This window comes from Pinus tabuliformis, chromosome 9 (assembly GCF_031772625.1).
Source record: "Pinus tabuliformis cultivar Carrire ecotype Pingquan chromosome 9, CPIR1, whole genome shotgun sequence".
NCBI lineage: Eukaryota > Viridiplantae > Streptophyta > Pinopsida > Pinales > Pinaceae > Pinus > Pinus tabuliformis.
In genome coordinates, this window is record NC_142307.1 from 144,051,524 (window position 1) to 144,070,023 (window position 18,500).

Below are 18,500 nucleotides of genomic sequence, written 5' to 3' on the forward strand. Positions count from 1 at the left end.
CTAGACCATACATTCCTATCTCTCTGTTGTGGTTGATATCTTCGTTCTATCTTTGGCTTTTGGTCTATGACTCTTCACCTTCCCTGGCATTCCGTCGAAATCCCTTTAATTGATGTTCGTTTTTTTTGTTTGTTTATTAAAACACTCCATTGCAGATTCTCAAGCTTGATACCTGGTGAATTGTTATAGTCAACGGCGTGGCTAACCGGCGAGAGTGAGCTTTTCCACCTCTATCTTTCCACACGTTATATCTACTTGCAAGCTAAGATCACTTGACAATTCCCTGCACAACTCCTTGAATTGTCCTGTGTCACCGGTGGTTTTCCTGAGTTCTACCACATGTAAACACGGGCTCACTTTGAACAACTCCGTTGCAACAGAAAGATGTCTGTTCCCCTTCGATTTCGGATCGACATGCAGTAAATTTATATTGCTATTTTTTCTCTCAACTTGAAACCTCATGGCTTTGGATATTTCTTCAATTTTCTGCATGATATCTTTGGCTGCATACATGGACGTGAATATTGTTTTCCTTTCCCGGGCGTCCTCTTCTTCAAAGAAGCCAGACAGATCAAGGCTTCCTGACATTGCTATTAACTGAAAAGCGTTCATCAGAACTGGCCCTGTTTCCTCCCTGTAAAAATGGTCCTATGAATTTGTAAAAGCCGCATCTACATCATCCAAACAAGTGTTCTCCTACACAAACTTATCTCGAGAATAACCTTGCTTAAACCACTCATCTGCCACTATTTCTGCTATACTTATACGCATCTTCAGATTGGGATCGAGTATTCTTTTGATCAATTTTTGAGCCCCAGCAAAGAGCCATTTTGGAAACTTGAAGTCGCTTTTGAAGATCTTATAATACAACACAACAAGATTTTTGTCGTCGAATGGCAACCAGCCTATCAAAAGAACAAAGAGAATGACACCGCTAGACCAAACATCGGTAGGAGCACCATCGTATCCTCTGCTAGAAATGACCTCGGGTACCACATAATTGGGGCTTCCACAAGTCGTATGGAGCAAACTATCTTCCCTAAATTGTTGAGGCAGCGCGCTGAGGCCGAAATCAGATATCTTCACATATCCATTTGCAAAGAGAAGAACATCCTCAGGCTTCAAATCTCTATGGTAGACACCCCTGCTGTGACAATATCCTATGGCTTTAATAAGCTGCTGAAAATACTTTCTTGCATCGCTTTATTTCAGCTTGCCATTGCGCGAGAATTTATTGAACAATTCACCCCCTGTCACAAATTCAAGAACAATGTATATCTTCTTCTTACTCGCCAATACCTCGTATAATCTCACGACATTTGGATGCTTGATGAGCTTCAAAGTGCAGATTTCGCGCTTGAAATGATCGACGATCTTGCGGTGGAAAATCTTTTCCTTGTCCAAAATTTTCACGGCATAGCTCTGCCCTGTTTCAACGTTAACTGCCCTCTTCACTTTAGCGAAATTTCCTGATAACCTGTCGAGGCTAAAGCCTAAGTCCTTTACAATCCCTATTCTTGCCTCAGATATCCAAGGTTTCGGCAACCAAAGCTCAGATGTGTCGTGTTGGAATCATGCAACAAGAGAATTGGATTCGTTTTTCAAAATTGGTGTGATATCTTGCTTGGAGGCTATGTGTGCTGCGCGCGCACCCAGTGTGCCGTGTCATGTGGGTGCACCGCGCCAGTGTAAAATTACACTGTGTTAAATCGCCCAATGCGTCGTGCTTTTTCAGTGCACCGCACCCAATTTCAATGCATCGCACCAGGATTTCACACACAATTTCAGCCTTCAGACCAACCCTTTGATTCTTTCACAATTTGGTTCGACTTTTTTGAGGACTTGTTTGCAAATGAACCATTTAAAAATAAAAAAATATTTCATATACATAAAGAATCTTGATTTCATTTGGCAAATTCTCTTTCCAATAATGTAGAACTTTAGCACTTTGAACTTTTCAAAGGTGAACTCTGTTTTTCATTTCCATCTGACTTTCGGAATTAAATGATGGCTCCTTCTTGGTTGATTTTCTGCAGAAATGATGGTGTTAGACTTCGGCGAAAGATAACTAGAGGCTGCATTCGAAGTACTCCACGATGGAAGACTTTAAAATACAAATTTATTACAAAAACAAATTTGACGATTTCTTCTCCAAAACAGAGTTTTGGAGAAGAATCATCTTCGAGCATTACTGATGATGAAACTCTTGAAATAAGAGACTTATTGAACCTTCCTCTGGCCTGCAAGTATTATTGAAGCACTTTGAGAACAACAATTTGCAAACCCTAGACCTAATGACCAAGTTGACTCTTTGCTTATCAAGTGATAAAAACAAGACTGTAAATGATTTCAAGACTGTCTTAATGAACTTTAATAAACAGAGTTGAGCCAGCAGGACATGACATAAGGGGTAAATGAGTGACCAGGTCCTTCCGTCAGAATATGGCATGCCCCGTAACGGAGTGCAACTAGACTGGAATGGATTAGACACCTAAGAATGAAATGCAACAAGAGAAATGATCTCTGATGGAGGACTGACAAGACCGACTCTAACATTGGCTCCAATGGGGATGGTAGCTCCTTGGAGGTGCCAAGAACAGCAAACTTCTGGAAGAGCTAGACAGTGCCTTTGTCCATTGGGCTATGGAGTCCATTATTTCAAGAAATCCACACAAGACCTTTGACTCAATTTATTTGACTGAAACTTCACTCAAACAGACTCAATTATGAAACTGAAATGACTGAAAAACCGACTCGACAAACTAACTCAAAATACTAAGACCTGAACTTAAAACTTAAAGCTTGGTGGCAGTACATGACCACCTGTGTTTCTTATAAGGCAATATACAATCAAACTATATCAAAATGCCAATGTACCCAATCAAGTAGATGCCTTCTTGATTGATTCTCCTAATCAGATCTTCTGGTCAACAATATACACTTGTAACTGGGCATCCAAAAATATAGTCAACCATAATCTCCTTCATCACTGAAGACTGCAATAATCACCTTCACTGCTGACTGCAACAGATCTGCCATTGGATCCTAAAAAACATGAAGTTTTAACTCCTGCTGAAGAAGCAAGGTGTCTTTCTCCTTTGATTATGATCTTCCTTCATAATGTACTTCAGTAAAAGCGTGTTCCCGGTCCTCAAAAAATTCTGAACAAGTAGATGAGCAAATCTCCTCCTCAAAAAACATTTCAAAACATGGGGCATATGAAGAAGAATATGAAAGGGAATCCTGAATGGTCTGGTCTGCTGAAGTCTGAATATATTGTAGATCATCTTCGTATGATATGACAGCCGGATTCTCATTACTTTCATCAATCACGAGAAAAGAAACTTCAGATGTTTCTTGAAACCTAACACTATCATTTCTATCATCTACCATAAATTCATCTAGAGAAACTTTTTCACTTACTTGAACGAAGATCTCGTCTTGTTTTTCATAGAGGGAATGAGCTACCTCCTCATGAAGATCTAGTTCTGGTGAGATGGGGGCAGTTAGGTCTGTAACTTTGTTTTGTCCATTTGAGGCAGCCTCAACCATGCCACTTTCTTTTTCCTCATCACAATCTATCTTTCGATCTGATTTATCATCCCCATTATCTGAGATTGGAACATCATCTTCCTGCATATCATCTTTTATGTCCACCAGATCTGAAATGACACTTTTTCTTTCATCACTTTCAACTATATGGACATCTTCAACCCGCTGATCTATAAAGCTGCTTATAGGACTATCATCCTTTTCAAAAATGGAAGAAGTTCCACCATCACCTTCTTGACCATATGCACACTGCAGATCTATTTCATGTAATTCCTGTTGACTATCAAGATGCAAAACTCCTTCATCTTCCACTGTACTAAGGTTTTGACCCTGCTGTAGATTTTCATGATCGTCTTTATGCTGCTGAAATGGGTTTTCATACAGGGCTTCCATGATCTCTTCATCCATGAAATTATCATCTTCATAATATCTCTCAAGGATTTCAATAAAACCATAAGCATGCTTACAACAATCCTAAACTAAATGTAATGATGGATAAGAGTCTTTATATCTTTCAATGAACATGGCATGAAAATCCTTTGAACACTAAATATAGGCAAGCGGAAAATTTTCATACCAAGATTGGGCTTCACCTTCCAGAGTGGCCAGGAATATCTTCATCAAGCAATCTTCAGGAAAATCAACCTTCAACTTGCGAATATGCATGTGAAATAGAACTAGATGTAAAGCAGCGTCCTTCCTACCATCATCTTTAAACGTAGGCAAATTCTTTGACCAATCTACCTTAGGAATTTTATTTGGAAAACCTGGAATGTGATCTTGGCTCATAGGAGCGTATCTCCTTGCAACCCGTTCCATCTTGAAAAACTCAAAGCTACTAATCTCTCTGCAGTGGAGTCACCATGAAGCATTGATCTCTGGATTTTTCAGTGAATGAAGTCGTCGGGTGAATGATTTCAACCTATCTTATGTCTGATCATTGTTCACCATCAACAATCAGATCTGCACTTGATAGATGTACTGGGGCAAGACAATCTACAAGCAAACCATTTTCGTCCCCAGTATGGTCGCCACCATGTTAGAGCCTAGATTTGTCTCAGGCTGAAAAGACAAGGTTCTAGGTCCACATCAAACCACGCTCAGTCTCGTAGCTAGCCCTACGAGGACAAGAGAGGGCTCTCTCCAGATCAACTCAGTAAAAATACTCAATAGGGTCTGAGATGACTTAAAATGAGAACTGATTTTAGGCTAGTAAATAGATATGAAAGAGGGGTAATTGATTGAATGACTGAATTTTATGGGCTGTATGTGACCAAAGGACAGTAGTAGCTGAGAAATTAACTCAAAAATACAGATTATTTCGTGAGGCAAGATAGGCATGAGGTTTCGCAATCAAACTGAAATGATATGGAGTGGACAGACTGTTGAGAAGCTGAAAAGGGCATATATAATGGATCCTTTTCAGACAGAAGAAGACACACTGAGGATGAATGTTTTTCCCAGGCAAAGAAATAAACTGAATTCTACCTTTCTTACTTAAAAACATTCAGCTGGAAACGATTATGAATGAACTGAAAACATAACAATTTACTCACGAAACAGTAAGAAGAACATATGCTAAACTCACACCACATGGATCTTAGGAATCAAAGCTGCATCATTTCATTAAAATCTCTTCCAAAATTGTACAATGAAAACGCTGGGTTTGTCCTCCATACTGCTCCCAGAAATTCCAACCCTTACAAATGATTTTTTAATACAATAAATAGACTCAATCTATGGGAAAACAGATCAACACAAATGGGGAGCTGTTTAATCATGAAATAATAAAAGTTGGAAAGCCAACAACCTATTCTGAAAAAGAGCAGCGTTACATCTTGTTTTTCTCTGGTGATCAATTAAAAGGAAAAAATGTACCGTGGATCCCATGAAATCATGACTTGAAGACAAAAAATAGACCATACGTTCCTATCTCTCTGCTATGGTTGATATCTTTGTTCTATCTTTGGCTTTTGGTCTATGACTCTTCACCTTCCCTGGCATTCCGTCGGAATCCGTTTAATTGACATTTTTTTTTTTAATTAAAACACTCCATTGCAGATTCTCAGCCTTGATACCTGGTGAATTGTTACAGTCAATGTCGTGGCTGACCGGTGAGAGTGAGCTTTTCCACCTCTATCTTTCCACACGTTATATCTACTTGCAAGCTAAGATCACTTGACAATTCCCTGCACAACTCCTTGAACTGTCCTTTGTCGATGGCGGTTTTCCTGAGTTCTACCACATGTAAACATGGGCTCACTTTGAACAACTCCGTTCCAACAGAAAGATGTCCGTTCCCCTTCGATTTCGGATTGACATGCAGTAAATTTAGCTTGCTATTTTTTATCTCAACTTGAAACCTCATGGCTTTGGTTGTTTCTTCAATTTTCTGCATGATATATTTGGCTGCATACATGGACGTGAATATTGTTTTCCTTTCCCGGGCGTCCTCTTCTTCAAAGAATCCAGACAGATCAAGGCTTCCTGACATTGCTATTAACTGAAAAGCATTCATCAGAACTGGCCCTGTTTCCTCCCTGTACATATGGTCCTCTGAATTTGTAAAAGTTGCATCCACATCATCCAAACAAGTGTTCTCCTCCACAAACTTAGCTCGAGAATAGCCTTGCTTAAACCACTCATCTGCCACTATTTCTGCTATACTTATATGCATCTTCAGATTGGGATCGAGTATTCTTCTGATCAATTTTCGAGCCCCAGTAGCGAGCCATTTCGGAAACTTGAAGTCGCTTTTGAAGATCTTATAATACAACACAACAAGATTGTTGTCGTCGAATGGCAACCAGCCTGTCAAAAGAACAAAGAGAATGACACCGCTAGACCAAACATCGGTAGGAGCACCATCGTATCCTCTGCTGGAAATGACCTCGGCTACCACATAATTAGGGCTTCCACAAGTCGTATGGAGCAAACCGTCTTCCCTAAATTGCTGAGGCAGCGCGCTGAGGCCGAAATCAGATATCTTCACATTTCCATTTGCATCGAGAAGAACGTTCTCAGGCTTCAAATCTCTGTGGTAGACACCCCTGCTGTGACAATATCCTACGGCTTTAATAAGCTGCTGAAAATACTTTCTCGCGTCGCTTTCTTTCAGCTTGCCATTGCGCGAGACTTTATCGAACAATTCACCCCCTGTCACAAATTCAAGAACAATGTATATCTTCTTCTTACTCGCCAATACCTTGTATAATCTCACGACATTTGGATGCTTGATGAGCTTCAAAGTGCATATTTCGCACTTGAAATGATCGATGATCTTGCGGTGGAAAATCTTTTCCTTGTCCAAAATTTTCACGACATAGCTCTGCCCTGTTTCGACGTTAACTGCCCTCTTCACTTTAGCGAAATTTCCTGATAACCTGTCAAGGATAAAGCCTAAGTCCTTTACAATCCCTATTCTTGCCTCAGATCTACAAGGCTTCGACAACCAAAGCTCAGATGTGTCGTGTTGGAATCCTGCAAAAAGAGAATTGCATTCGTTTTTCAAAATTGGTATGATATCCTGCTTGGAGGCTATGTGCGTCGCACGCGCGCTTAGTGCGCCGCGCCATGTGGGTGCGCCGCGCTAGTGTAAAATTACACTGTGTTAAGGCGCCCAATGCGTCGCGCCCAATTTCAATGCGTCGCGCTAGGATTTCACACACAATTTCAGCCTTCAGACCAACCCTTTGATTCTTTCACAATTTGGTTCGGCTTTTTTGAGGACTTGTTTGCAAATGAACCATTTAAACATAAAAATATTTCATATACATAAAGAATCTTGATTTCATTTGGAAAATTCTCTTTCCAATAATGTAGAACTTTGGCACTTTGAACTTTTCAAAGGTGAACTCTGTTTTTCATTTCCATCTGACTTTCGGACTTAAATAATGGCTCCTTCTTGGTTGATTTTCTGCAGAAATGATGGTGTTAGACTTCAGCGAAAGATAACCAGAGGCTGCATTCAAAGTACTCCATGATGGAAGACTTTAAAATACAAATTTATTACAAAAACAAATTTGACGATTTCTTCTCCAAAACAGAGTTTTGGAGAAGAATCATCTTCGAGCATTACTGATGATCAAACTCTTGAAATAAGAGACTTATTGAACCTTCCTCTGGCCTACAAGTATTATTGAAGCACTTTGAGAACAAAAATTTGCAAACCCTAGACCTAATGACCAAGTTGACTCTTTGCTTATCAAGCGATAAAAACAAGACTGTAAATGATTTCAAGACTGTCTTAATGAACTTTAATAAACAGAGCTAAGCCAGCAGGACATGACATAAGGGGTAAATGAGTGATTGGGTCCTTCCGTCAGAATATGGCATGCCCCGTAACGGAGTGCAATTAGACTGGAAGGGATTAGACACCTAAGAATGAAATGCAACAAGAGAAATGATCTCTAACAGAGGATTGACAAGACCAACTCTAACAGAGGCTCCAAACCGTACCCATTTGGAAAACCTCCTATCCCCAGAACAAGGAATGTTAGATCCATAGTAACACCTAAACCATCGAACTCAAAAGCACAGGAGGCCATCCATTGATCCTTGCTAGACCTTGGCTAGCTACAAATGATGCATTCATAAGTTATAGATCTAGTGAAATGTACATTTTTTACGGTAGCTCTATTAAGAGATTCACATTATATCCACCTACAAAAATAATAACTAAAGTATAAAGTGAAGTTTGGATTGATGATGATAAAGAAGAATTTGAGGATATTCAACCAATATTTTCTCTTTCAAAAATAGATGAGGAGGATCAATTGATAAATTTGATGAATAATAATGATTATTCTTCATATTGTGAACAATATCAAAGTTTTCAAGAATAATGTAATATTGAATATTCATCATCTCGTCAATCTAAAGTAGTTTTTCATTCTATGGTGAAGTTTGGTAATTCCTTGGTAGAAATATTTCGAGGTAAAACATTAAACATTAATAATAACCTAGAAGAATTTTAAAAGAAACAATTGTTAAATATGCTACAAAAACATTCCTTTGCATATGCATGGGTGATTTGAAAATGGGACACTAAAGGCTTCTTGTCAAGCGTACAAGAACCTCTCCCACTTCCAAAGCTTAAATATTCCCAAGATATTATGATTAACCAATTGCAAAATTAATAATGCTTGAAATAGGTGTATGCTTGTGTTTATTTTTAAATGTTCAATGCTTTAAATTCAGTTGTCTATGCTGATATGTAAATACATGTGACAGTAAATAATGCAACAATAAGACAAACACATAGAACAACAATATAATATGGAGTTCACCCAAAAATCTTAGGCTACGTCTCCTTGAGCTCTAGTCAACTCGACTAGGATCTCTGGGATTATGGCATAAGTCCTTTTACAAGCTCCATGCTCAACTCCACTGTTTTACACTAAACATAATGGTTTTAGAACACCATTTTATCCCTGGCTCTGAAGCTCTCCGGGTTTCTGGCTCTGGTTCTAGCTCTGGCTCTCGGCTCTAGCTCTGGCTCTGGCTCTTGGCTCTGGCTCGTGGCTCTGGCTCTTGGCTCTAGCTTTGGCTCTTGGATCTGGCTCTGGCTCTTGGCTCTTGGCTCTGGCTCTGTGAGCTATTAGCAGCTCGCTCGACCTCCAAGCAATTGTCTCAACAACTTTCATCTCTCTGGTTTTTCGCTCGACCTCCAAGCGAATCCAAAAACTCCCTTAGCTACCCGCTCTGCTCCTCAATCATGCTCTCTGGCTTCTTTGAGGCATTCTTCTGGCTCCTTGGCTTCCCCAGCTGTTTCTCTGCATGTAATCATTACTCTGCGGATTTGTGACTTCTTCTGCTCCTTGTCTCTTTGACTGGCCATCTAACTATGTGGCTCTCTCTGCATTACAAACACATCATTGTCTATAAAACACCCACTTGTAGCGTGGCATAATGATCAGGGGAAGTTACAAAGGAATCGGGGTTTTCCTTCAGGCAAAACCCGAAAATGGAACAAAATTCCAATACACAGAGTTTTACCGGAAATACACTATCAGGCGCAATATCCTGGACTTCAAATTCTATGAAATCACGCTCATATCCCTATCAGGTCCGCCCTTTCATGGTTGTCACAAGCCCACCGTTGATCTACGTGATATCTAATCCAATGGCTAACAACCATTTCGGGTGGCTTATGTGCACGGATATTACCAGCCCAAAAAGGCAATTTTCTCTCTCCTGCGCCATGCCACGTGTCGGCTAGTGTATGGGATCGGGCGGAGCCCATCCAATACCACTTACCACGAAACTCTAATAACCCAAATCCACATCTATAAACCTTTTGGGTCCGGCTTTATCGCTTCTGGTCATTTCCTTTGTATTTCGGTTTTATAGTGGAAATTCGCTAATACACAGAAAATCTGAAAAACCTAGATTTCAAATTTTATGCAATCAGGCTTATAATTCCCATCGGATCCGGCCCTTATAAGCTTATCACAAGTCATGTGCCCAATGACCCTTTGTATCAGGGATCACCGATCACCCAATCGTAGATTTTTCGATCCATCGATCCGCCGATCGGCGATATTGCACCTCGCGTATCGCATCGGCGGGGGTCTATGATCTGCGATCACTCCGATCGCCGATTATCGCAATTGAATAATCGCATTATCGCAAGTCTGGGGTCCCGATATCGCATACATGCCTGCCTCCAATGTGATTAGTCAGAGATTGTTGATTGGGGGTCCTTCCATCCTGGCCTTAAGTCCACCCCTTTGCACATTTGCAATGCGATTTCCTTAAGGAGCCTTTTAGGCCATTTTTAGAAGAAATGCCTCATTTTTCAAAGGACAAAGGCAATCTTCTTTCTGTGATAACTTCTTCATCCGAAGTCCATTTTAGCCCATTCAAGTTGCAGTAGATTTAGAATGAGAAGATCTATGCAATGGGACTATTTCCAAGAGCATCCTTGGAATTTCATTTTCCTCTGTGAGGAACACTTCAGACTTAGAAGTCTATCCAAGATCCATTTTGGATCACACCTTCCCACTAAAATAACTTTTGGTCTCCAAAAAACTGACATACTAATATGAATAGTAAATGAGAGTAACAACACCCTCTTCTTTCAGCCTCCATACACTTGCCTCTGAATAGTGCCTCTTAACCAAAGCCTTTGACCACTCTCCTTCCTGGATGTGCTGGTCCTCTTGGCAAGAACGGTTTTCCTCCTTGACTTCATGCAGAACTCCTGCTGAGATGGTCACAGAAGGTAGTTTGAACTTCTTTGCCTTGACCATTGATCCAAGGTGGCTCAAACAAATGTTAAGTTACATCTGCTTCACAAAATTTTCATTTGTACCTGTTTGACAAGCTATCAACAACAACTGTTAACAACAACAGAAATACAGACAACAGTTGGATGGCTTAAAAATCCTGCTTCACAAAAGAAACAGATTTTCACATCTTGTGAATACCTCCATGTCTTACATTTGCATACAAATGATGGACTAGATAGCAAGCCCACAAAACATGCCTTTAAAACAAATGACCCTTCAAGTCAAGAATGTGGAAAATATCTCAAGGATTCTTTTCAAAAGATGAAATACTTCATCATTATCTCCATCTTGGAGACCAAATCAACTTTTCTCAAGTCAATATTGCATTACATGCATGCCAAAGCAATCAACCCTTCAAGTTAATCACACATACATGTTTAAATACAAGGAAATCATCAATATCCCTATGTTCATGCACATCATTCTCATGCATGCATTTCATCCTTCAACTTTCGCTTAAGCACGATGTACTTTCGAAGCTGAAATGAACATAATGTTGCAGCAACAAAGTGAGTCTCCTACTCAACTTTTCCATTGAACTTCTTGGCAAAATCCTGCAACTTGCATTCCATTAACAAAGAAATGCAAATAGATGCATCGAATCAAAAGACATGCAATTTTAATTGGATAATAACTCTAACCATTTCTTACCAAATCCATTTCAAAGGTCTTTCCTTTGTCTGTACATCAGCATCAACAAGTGACTCATCGTGAAACACATCATTCATGGAAGCTTCATTTCCATTTCTGCCATCTTATCTTTCCACCTTCTTCAGATTTTGTGGAAGCATTGTTGGATTCAGAATCCAACACTTTTCAGCGAGATGCCCTTGCTTATGGTAGTAAGTGCAACACATGTGGATCCTATTGACAACATGATTTTCCTTGTCCAATGGACCTTTGGCTTCTTGATTCCTTTCCTTCAAAAGTTTCCTGTATGTGGCCATTCTCTTCCAGCATCTAGAAACATTATGGTTATCCAAACCACAAAAGGAACATGCAATTCTTTTCCCATACTTATGTGGAAATTTACCATGCTGAACATAATCAAAAGGAAAATGTTTAGAACAATATTTATACCTTTCTCTTTCACCTTTACTGCCTTCATGAGGAGGTGAATCAAATGAATAAATGGCTCCCTTTGGAACACCATCAATCTCTTCAAGGCTATTAGAGTTTCCACAACTCTTTGGTTCAAGTGTGTGCTTCTAAACACCTGCATCCTGCAAATGATGTTTCAAGCTATTGCATTCCTCCTGAATACAATCTTCACACTCTTGAGGTAGAAGACCTGCAATGAAACTCCTTATTGGTTCTGTTTCAATGTCCTTCATGGCCTCAACCATTATTGGCTCAACAATACCTTGTGCATGTTTTCCCAAGAACTTTCCTTCATAGCCCATATTGGACATTAGCTTGGAACCTATGCCTCTGGTATGTTTTTCAAAAGAACCAAAATAAGCATTCTTAGAAGAATTTGAAGACAAACTGGAATGGTTTACCTCTTCTTCAATCTGATACTTGACTAAGGCTTCTTTGGCAACAAAGAGTTGGGTCTCAAACTCATGCATCCTTTTCAAGTTCTGTTGTGTTATACAACAACCCACCATTTCTATAAAAACTTTATACAAAATTTTTATGAAATGGGTCCCTTTTTAAATAAACTTAGTTATATTTGTGAGTTAATGAATAAAACTAGTATTAACGATCCAAATTGGATCCATAAACAACTGTCATAGAACCATGACTATATCGGGATGAAACAAATCCTTGAAGAATTCAAAACAGCAATCAAAAACACCCTGAACCAGTGGCCATGGAAACTGGCGCGAAACGACGAGGACCTCGGTCAAAGCGCGTTGACCGAGGCCCATGGAGACTGCTCAGGAGGTCGATGTAGCCCCTGGGAGCCCCGGAATGGGAAAAGGAGCTGGTTTTCGATGTGCGATTAGCGCCTAGCGCTAATCGCGCATCGCTGGGCAAACAAGGCTGAAATGGTAGAGCCTTAAGCACTCAATCACGTTGGAGCCAAAGGACCGTGGGTGGAGAAACGAAAAGAACCATCATATGAAGGTGGGACCCACAACCTAGAAACCAGCGGTTTGATCGGGGCGCCCTTGAACGGTAAGAGGTTTTGGAGAAAACGGAGCGATCACACTCAGCGATCGATGCGTGGTAGTGGAGGTGAGAGAAAAACCGCTGTGATCGCGCGTTATCAGTCGAACAAGTCAACCGCACTCGGCATGCGTATGATGTTGGATCTGGAGGAGCCCAGATCGGACAGCTGAGATTACGTCTGATAGACAAATCAGAATTGACAGGGAATTAAGCTGCGATTTAAGGGGATTTGGGATCCGTTGACTGCCACGGTGGAGAAAGAAACGAATCGACGAACAGGCTGGCGTTGTTCCAGTGAGGACACGTGGCTACTTCTCGAGCATTCATGCTGATGCCGAACAGGGAACTCCAAGCACACAGGCGGTAGGTGAATCAACGTAGGCGGGAGAGGAACCGAACAGACATGGAGGTTGAATGGCTAAAGCCATGAACAGAGACAATTGAATGGAGACCAAGAGAGAGAATGAAGAGTCCAAGTGACCAAGAGAGATAGTGAACAGTGAACCCTGAGAGGAGGACTGAGCATAGAGAGCGATAAATCCAAGCAGAGGAGACAGAGGGCCGAGCTAACAACAGGTAGCATCGAGCACCAGAGAGCTTGAAGAATCAAGCCTTCCCATAGAGGAATTTGTCCAGATTGAGCATCACAGTTGGCTCTTTCTACTGTAGACCGAGGGTCATAGAGCTGGTAGGAAGAATAAGAGTCTGTGTACTCCAAGTGGCTTGGGGAATCCAAGAACCACCCTGCCAAGCAAAATCTACTTCAGGAGAACTCATATTGAGTCCCTGCATTGTAATTTCTCTGCTAAAAGACACAATAAAACAAGGCCACCACTGAAGCTGGACCAGAGACGTAGCCCTGGAGAATAGGGTGAATTCCTTATTAAAAATTGTTTGTGTCTTTGTGTTGTTTACTGTATTTCTCTGCTGTCTTTCCATTTATTTTCTGTGTATTGGCAATTTGATTGATCCATTGTTTCAATAACATAGAACGCACACACCAACACATGGGTCTGTAATACCTTTTGTTTAATAAATCTTCAACTGAGGTCACTCATAGGGTGATTATCAAATCAATTAACCTCATAATAAGAAAAATATTTATTAAAAGACCCAATGTAAATAAATCATTTTATAAAGCCTTTTGATAAAAAACAAAGTGTTCCTTTAAAATATTATAAAACCCTTCTATATTACGATAAAGTGATCAGAGATCGCATATCGCAATGACAAAGGAACATACACAAAACAAACCCTCACCCAATCCTCCGATCCGAAAAGGAATCACAATCGGCAATCGGACAAATCAAATGCCAAAGGTACACACACAAGGGCTCATCATGTCTTCCGATCCGATATCACAATCGGTAATCAAAAATATTCATTGATAAAGGGACATACGTAAAGGCCTCATCAAATCTTCCGATCTGATATCACAATCAGCAATTGGTGGAGTCATAGGAGAAAAGGATAAAAGATTAAGCCAAATCCCGACTGCGATCAATTAATTGGGCTTGCATCTCAAAAGGTAAATATACGTTGAAAAATAGTTTTCATGCATAATACCCCGCTCCATTATATTATAATATTACCTTTCGGCAATTGGAAATATTCATTGCAAGTGTTAAATCCCTTCCCTTTGACACTCCCGATTGCGATTTGTGATTTATCGTTGATCACCAATTGATGAAATCTAAATCACGCTTGAAATAATCACTTATACGATTGACGAGATGGGTATTTACGATATTAATTCACCACGATTGGCGGTTTGAACGGCTATTAAATTTTACAGTTAAGGGTAGATCCTTTAAAAGATTTTATCGTGGTAATCCTTAACTGTATTTCATTTGTTGTTGAAAATGCAACAAGATGATGGAGCTTAGTGAAAAGGAGTCGCCTTCACTAAGTGGGCGCGTAGGCTATTTTTGGCACAAAGTCTATTTTTAGACTATGTCTATTTTTACACATATGGATGTTGAGAATGCAACAAGATGATGGAGCTTAGTGGAAAGAAGTCACCTTCACTAAGTGGGCTCGCAGGCTATTTTTGGCGCAAAGTCTATTTTTAGACTATGCCTATTTTTAGACATATGGATCATGGTCTATGAGTTGCAGGATGCTATTTGTGGATGATTGGTCATGTTGGTAAAAATAGATGGAATTCTATTTTTAGACATATGGGCGGTTTCTATTTTTAGACTACGAGGCTAAGAATAGAACAGTGGAATATTATTGGCTCATAATAATATTTGGACTATAAACATTATCTTATCCTCTTGGAGCACTTCAGTTTGAGCTACAGATGTGGCACATGCAGCTGTCAAAAGGAAATACGCTTTTCTTGTGGGTCAGTTGAGCTATTTCATGCAGGACTTCAGTTAGAACTCATGTGTTTGAGTTTGGTGGAGTTGATTGAGGAGTTGATGGAGTTATGTTCAGTTTGACTTGGTTGAACTAGTTGTATTTTAGTCTAACTAAAGAATACACTAGTGATGAGTTGTGTGAATTAATTATTAATTAATTCACTAATTATTAACTCATAAAGCAACTAAAGAATACATCAGTTAACTCAGTGCATGGAAAGTTCAGTGGAGGCAGGTGTTAGAGGTTGAGATTGATATCAGTTGTGACTATAGTTGTGCATGAGATCTTGCACAATCAATGGGATTGAGTTATGCCAATGAGGATTGCATGGTTTAGCCAAGTAAAATATGAGTTTGCTTCAGCCATTCATCATTATTCTCTTGCAGGATTGCAGTGGAGGCAGGCAAACAGTGGAGGAGATTTGAGGCATCAGATCTGAGCTAGTTTGTGTGTAACAGGTGGAGGTAGTAATGAGTACTTGTGAGGAGTATTGTACTATGTATTGTTACATGTTCTCAATCAATATAATATACAGATAGTGTGGGGTTTTCAGCTGTATGCTTTCCCCAGGTTACATATTGTGTTAATGTGCGCATGCGATTGATGTTTCATTGTTTTTAATGCTGCTAAATTGATGATCAACGTAGAGTAGGTTATGTATTGTGCATGTATTCCGCAATAGTGTATAATCGAGATAATCTCTGTGAATAAGTGTCATATTATTCAAAATTTCAACATGGTATCAGAGCATGTGATCATCAGATCTATTATTCAAAAAGTGTTTACATTTTATTTCTTCAGGCAGAGTCTGTAATCAGGCCAGGTAGCCTCTAGATTCATCCTTCCTTTGGAAGGTGAGATATCCAGTAAAGGGCCATACAGTCAATCTTTGTATGAGAAATACCTTGTTCTCACGAATTTTAGATCAGAGGCGGTTGAGTTTTGAGCTGGTGGAATTCGAATTTGCTGTAGTGTTTTCTTGGTGTCAACGTTGTAATGTCTTTCAACGGATTGCGATTGGAGTATGCTGTTGAGGGCAGCTCGAACTATATTGCATGGAAGGACAGGATGGAGGCGGTGTTAGATGATAATGGGCTGAAGGAGTTCATAGAGGCTGAGGTCCCAAAGCCTACTGATGCTTCCGAAGCTGAGGTTTGGCAAAAAAAGACAACAAAGTGTCGAAGGATTCTGTTGGAGGGCGTGAAGGATCACATTGTGTCCAGCCTGCATGGAAAGGCTTCTCCATACTTGATGTGGAAAGCGTTGACAGATCTATTCCAAAGCAAGAGCGATCAGAGGAAGTTGGCGCTCAAAGATAAACTCAGAAACATTAAATACGAGAAGGGAGACAGTATGCCCAAGTATCTCACAAAGTTCACTCAGTGCAGGGATGAGCTGGGAAGTGTGGGGGTGACTATCAATGATGAGGACTTGGTGAGCTTGGCTCTCCTTGGTCTTCCGAAGAGTTGGCATTCCTATCAGGACTCTGTCAATGGTAGGGAAAAATTGCCAGGATGGGAGAGACTTTGGTCGGATCTTGTGCAAGAGGAGATCAGGCGGAATACTAGGGACGGATCTTCATCAAAGGTATCTGATGAAGAAAATTGTGCTTTGGCTGCCAAAGCAAAAAAGGGGAATGAGAAGGGTTGTCTTTCCAAATCCAGTTCTTCCAATGATGGGAAGAAGGTTGACAAATCGAAAGTGAGATGCTTTCGTTGTCATGAGGTGGGCCATTATGCTACTAATTGCCCAAAGAAGAAATCCAAGAAGGGATCCGGGGAAGGATCTGAAGGTGAGGCACTTGCTTCATAGTTTGAGTTTGATTTCACACTCTTCGCATGCATGGTTTCATCCATGGTGGGAAGTGGTTGGTTTCTTGACAGTGGAGCTTCTTTCCACATGACTAGTGACAAGAGTTTGTTCAGTACTTTGGAGGAGAAAGATCTCCAAATACTCATAGTGATGGGTAATGATGAGAAGTATAGTGTCTCAGGTGTAGGCACGGTTATTTTTCAGAGGGAGCATGGAGCTCGCCTTACCTTGATCAATGTCAAGTATGTACTAGGACTGAAGAGAAATTTGGTGTCGATCGCGATGCTAGAAGACAAAGGCTGTGATGTAGTCTTCAGTAAGGGAAAGGTTTTCCTTAGACACATCATCACTAGACAGGTGAAGCAGATTGGTTCACGGGTCAAGAACCTATATTCTCTTGAGGTTCAAGATGCATGCAAAGCCTTGAGCAGTGAGGCAACTAATGGAGACTTGGTGGTTGAGAGGGAGCGTATATTACCTCTCAACATGCAGAGCTAGAAGAACTCTCAGACGATTGTGGAGGAGCCACGATTGGTGCAGCAGCTTCAGGAGGTTGTGGAGCAACCACAACAAGGGAAGCTGAGAGGAGATCGAGTAGAGACATCTACTCATGCAGAGACCTCCAGTAGGGTGAAAATTCGAGCTAGGTGGGATGAGGGATCACATGCAGCCATACCTCCAGGTAGGAGGTGGGGTGATGTGGATTGATCGTCCCAAGGAGGAGGGGCAGGATCCTTGTTATAGACATTTTTGGGCACTGCAACCCCAATCATAAATGTCCATAAACCAAGGGCTCTTAAGTCCCTAAAAGTTTTGTTCCAACCTCTAAAAGAACAAGGTCAATTGATTACATCTTCTCCCAAAAGTTCTCCATGAAAAACTACTCAGAACTGGTCAAAACTGGACCATCTCACCTGCTCCATGGTCACAGTGTGCTGCATCCCACCTAAATACACACGGGAGGTGCGATGCATACTGAAATGCCCTTCTATGGGGTGTGATGGGTGAGAGTGGAGAAATGGCAGGGTCAATCTGCAAGGTGGAGGATCATGGAATCTTCTAGAAACTTCTCTTGTGACACTTGCCTCTCTGCATTTGCCCAGGGATGAGTAAGAGATCATCAATCTCTAAGTGGAATCAAGAACTATCAGAGAGAGGACACTAATCAAATCTCAAAAGCTGACTCACCCCCCTTGCAAACATCTATATATGGATCCCTCATCACAGAGATCCAGAGGCTGGAATTTTGTATCTTGTAAGGAAGTGTTGCTGGTTTCTTGGTGTAACATCATAGTGTTGGGTGATCTAAGCTTTTCATGAGGTGAAGAAGGGCTTTCTTTCTGAGAGGATGATGTTGGG

General features: G+C 40.6%; 2 pseudogenes; both read right to left on the reverse strand.

Annotated features, from left to right (window-relative positions):
- Positions 1 to 201: 201 nt before the first annotated feature.
- LOC149147516 (CBL-interacting serine/threonine-protein kinase 26 pseudogene) lies at positions 202 to 5,582 on the reverse strand (annotated as a pseudogene).
- Positions 5,583 to 5,647: 65 nt separating this feature from the next.
- Positions 5,648 to 18,500, reverse strand: part of LOC149147517 (CBL-interacting serine/threonine-protein kinase 26 pseudogene) — a 72,199-nt pseudogene continuing 59,346 nt past the window's right edge.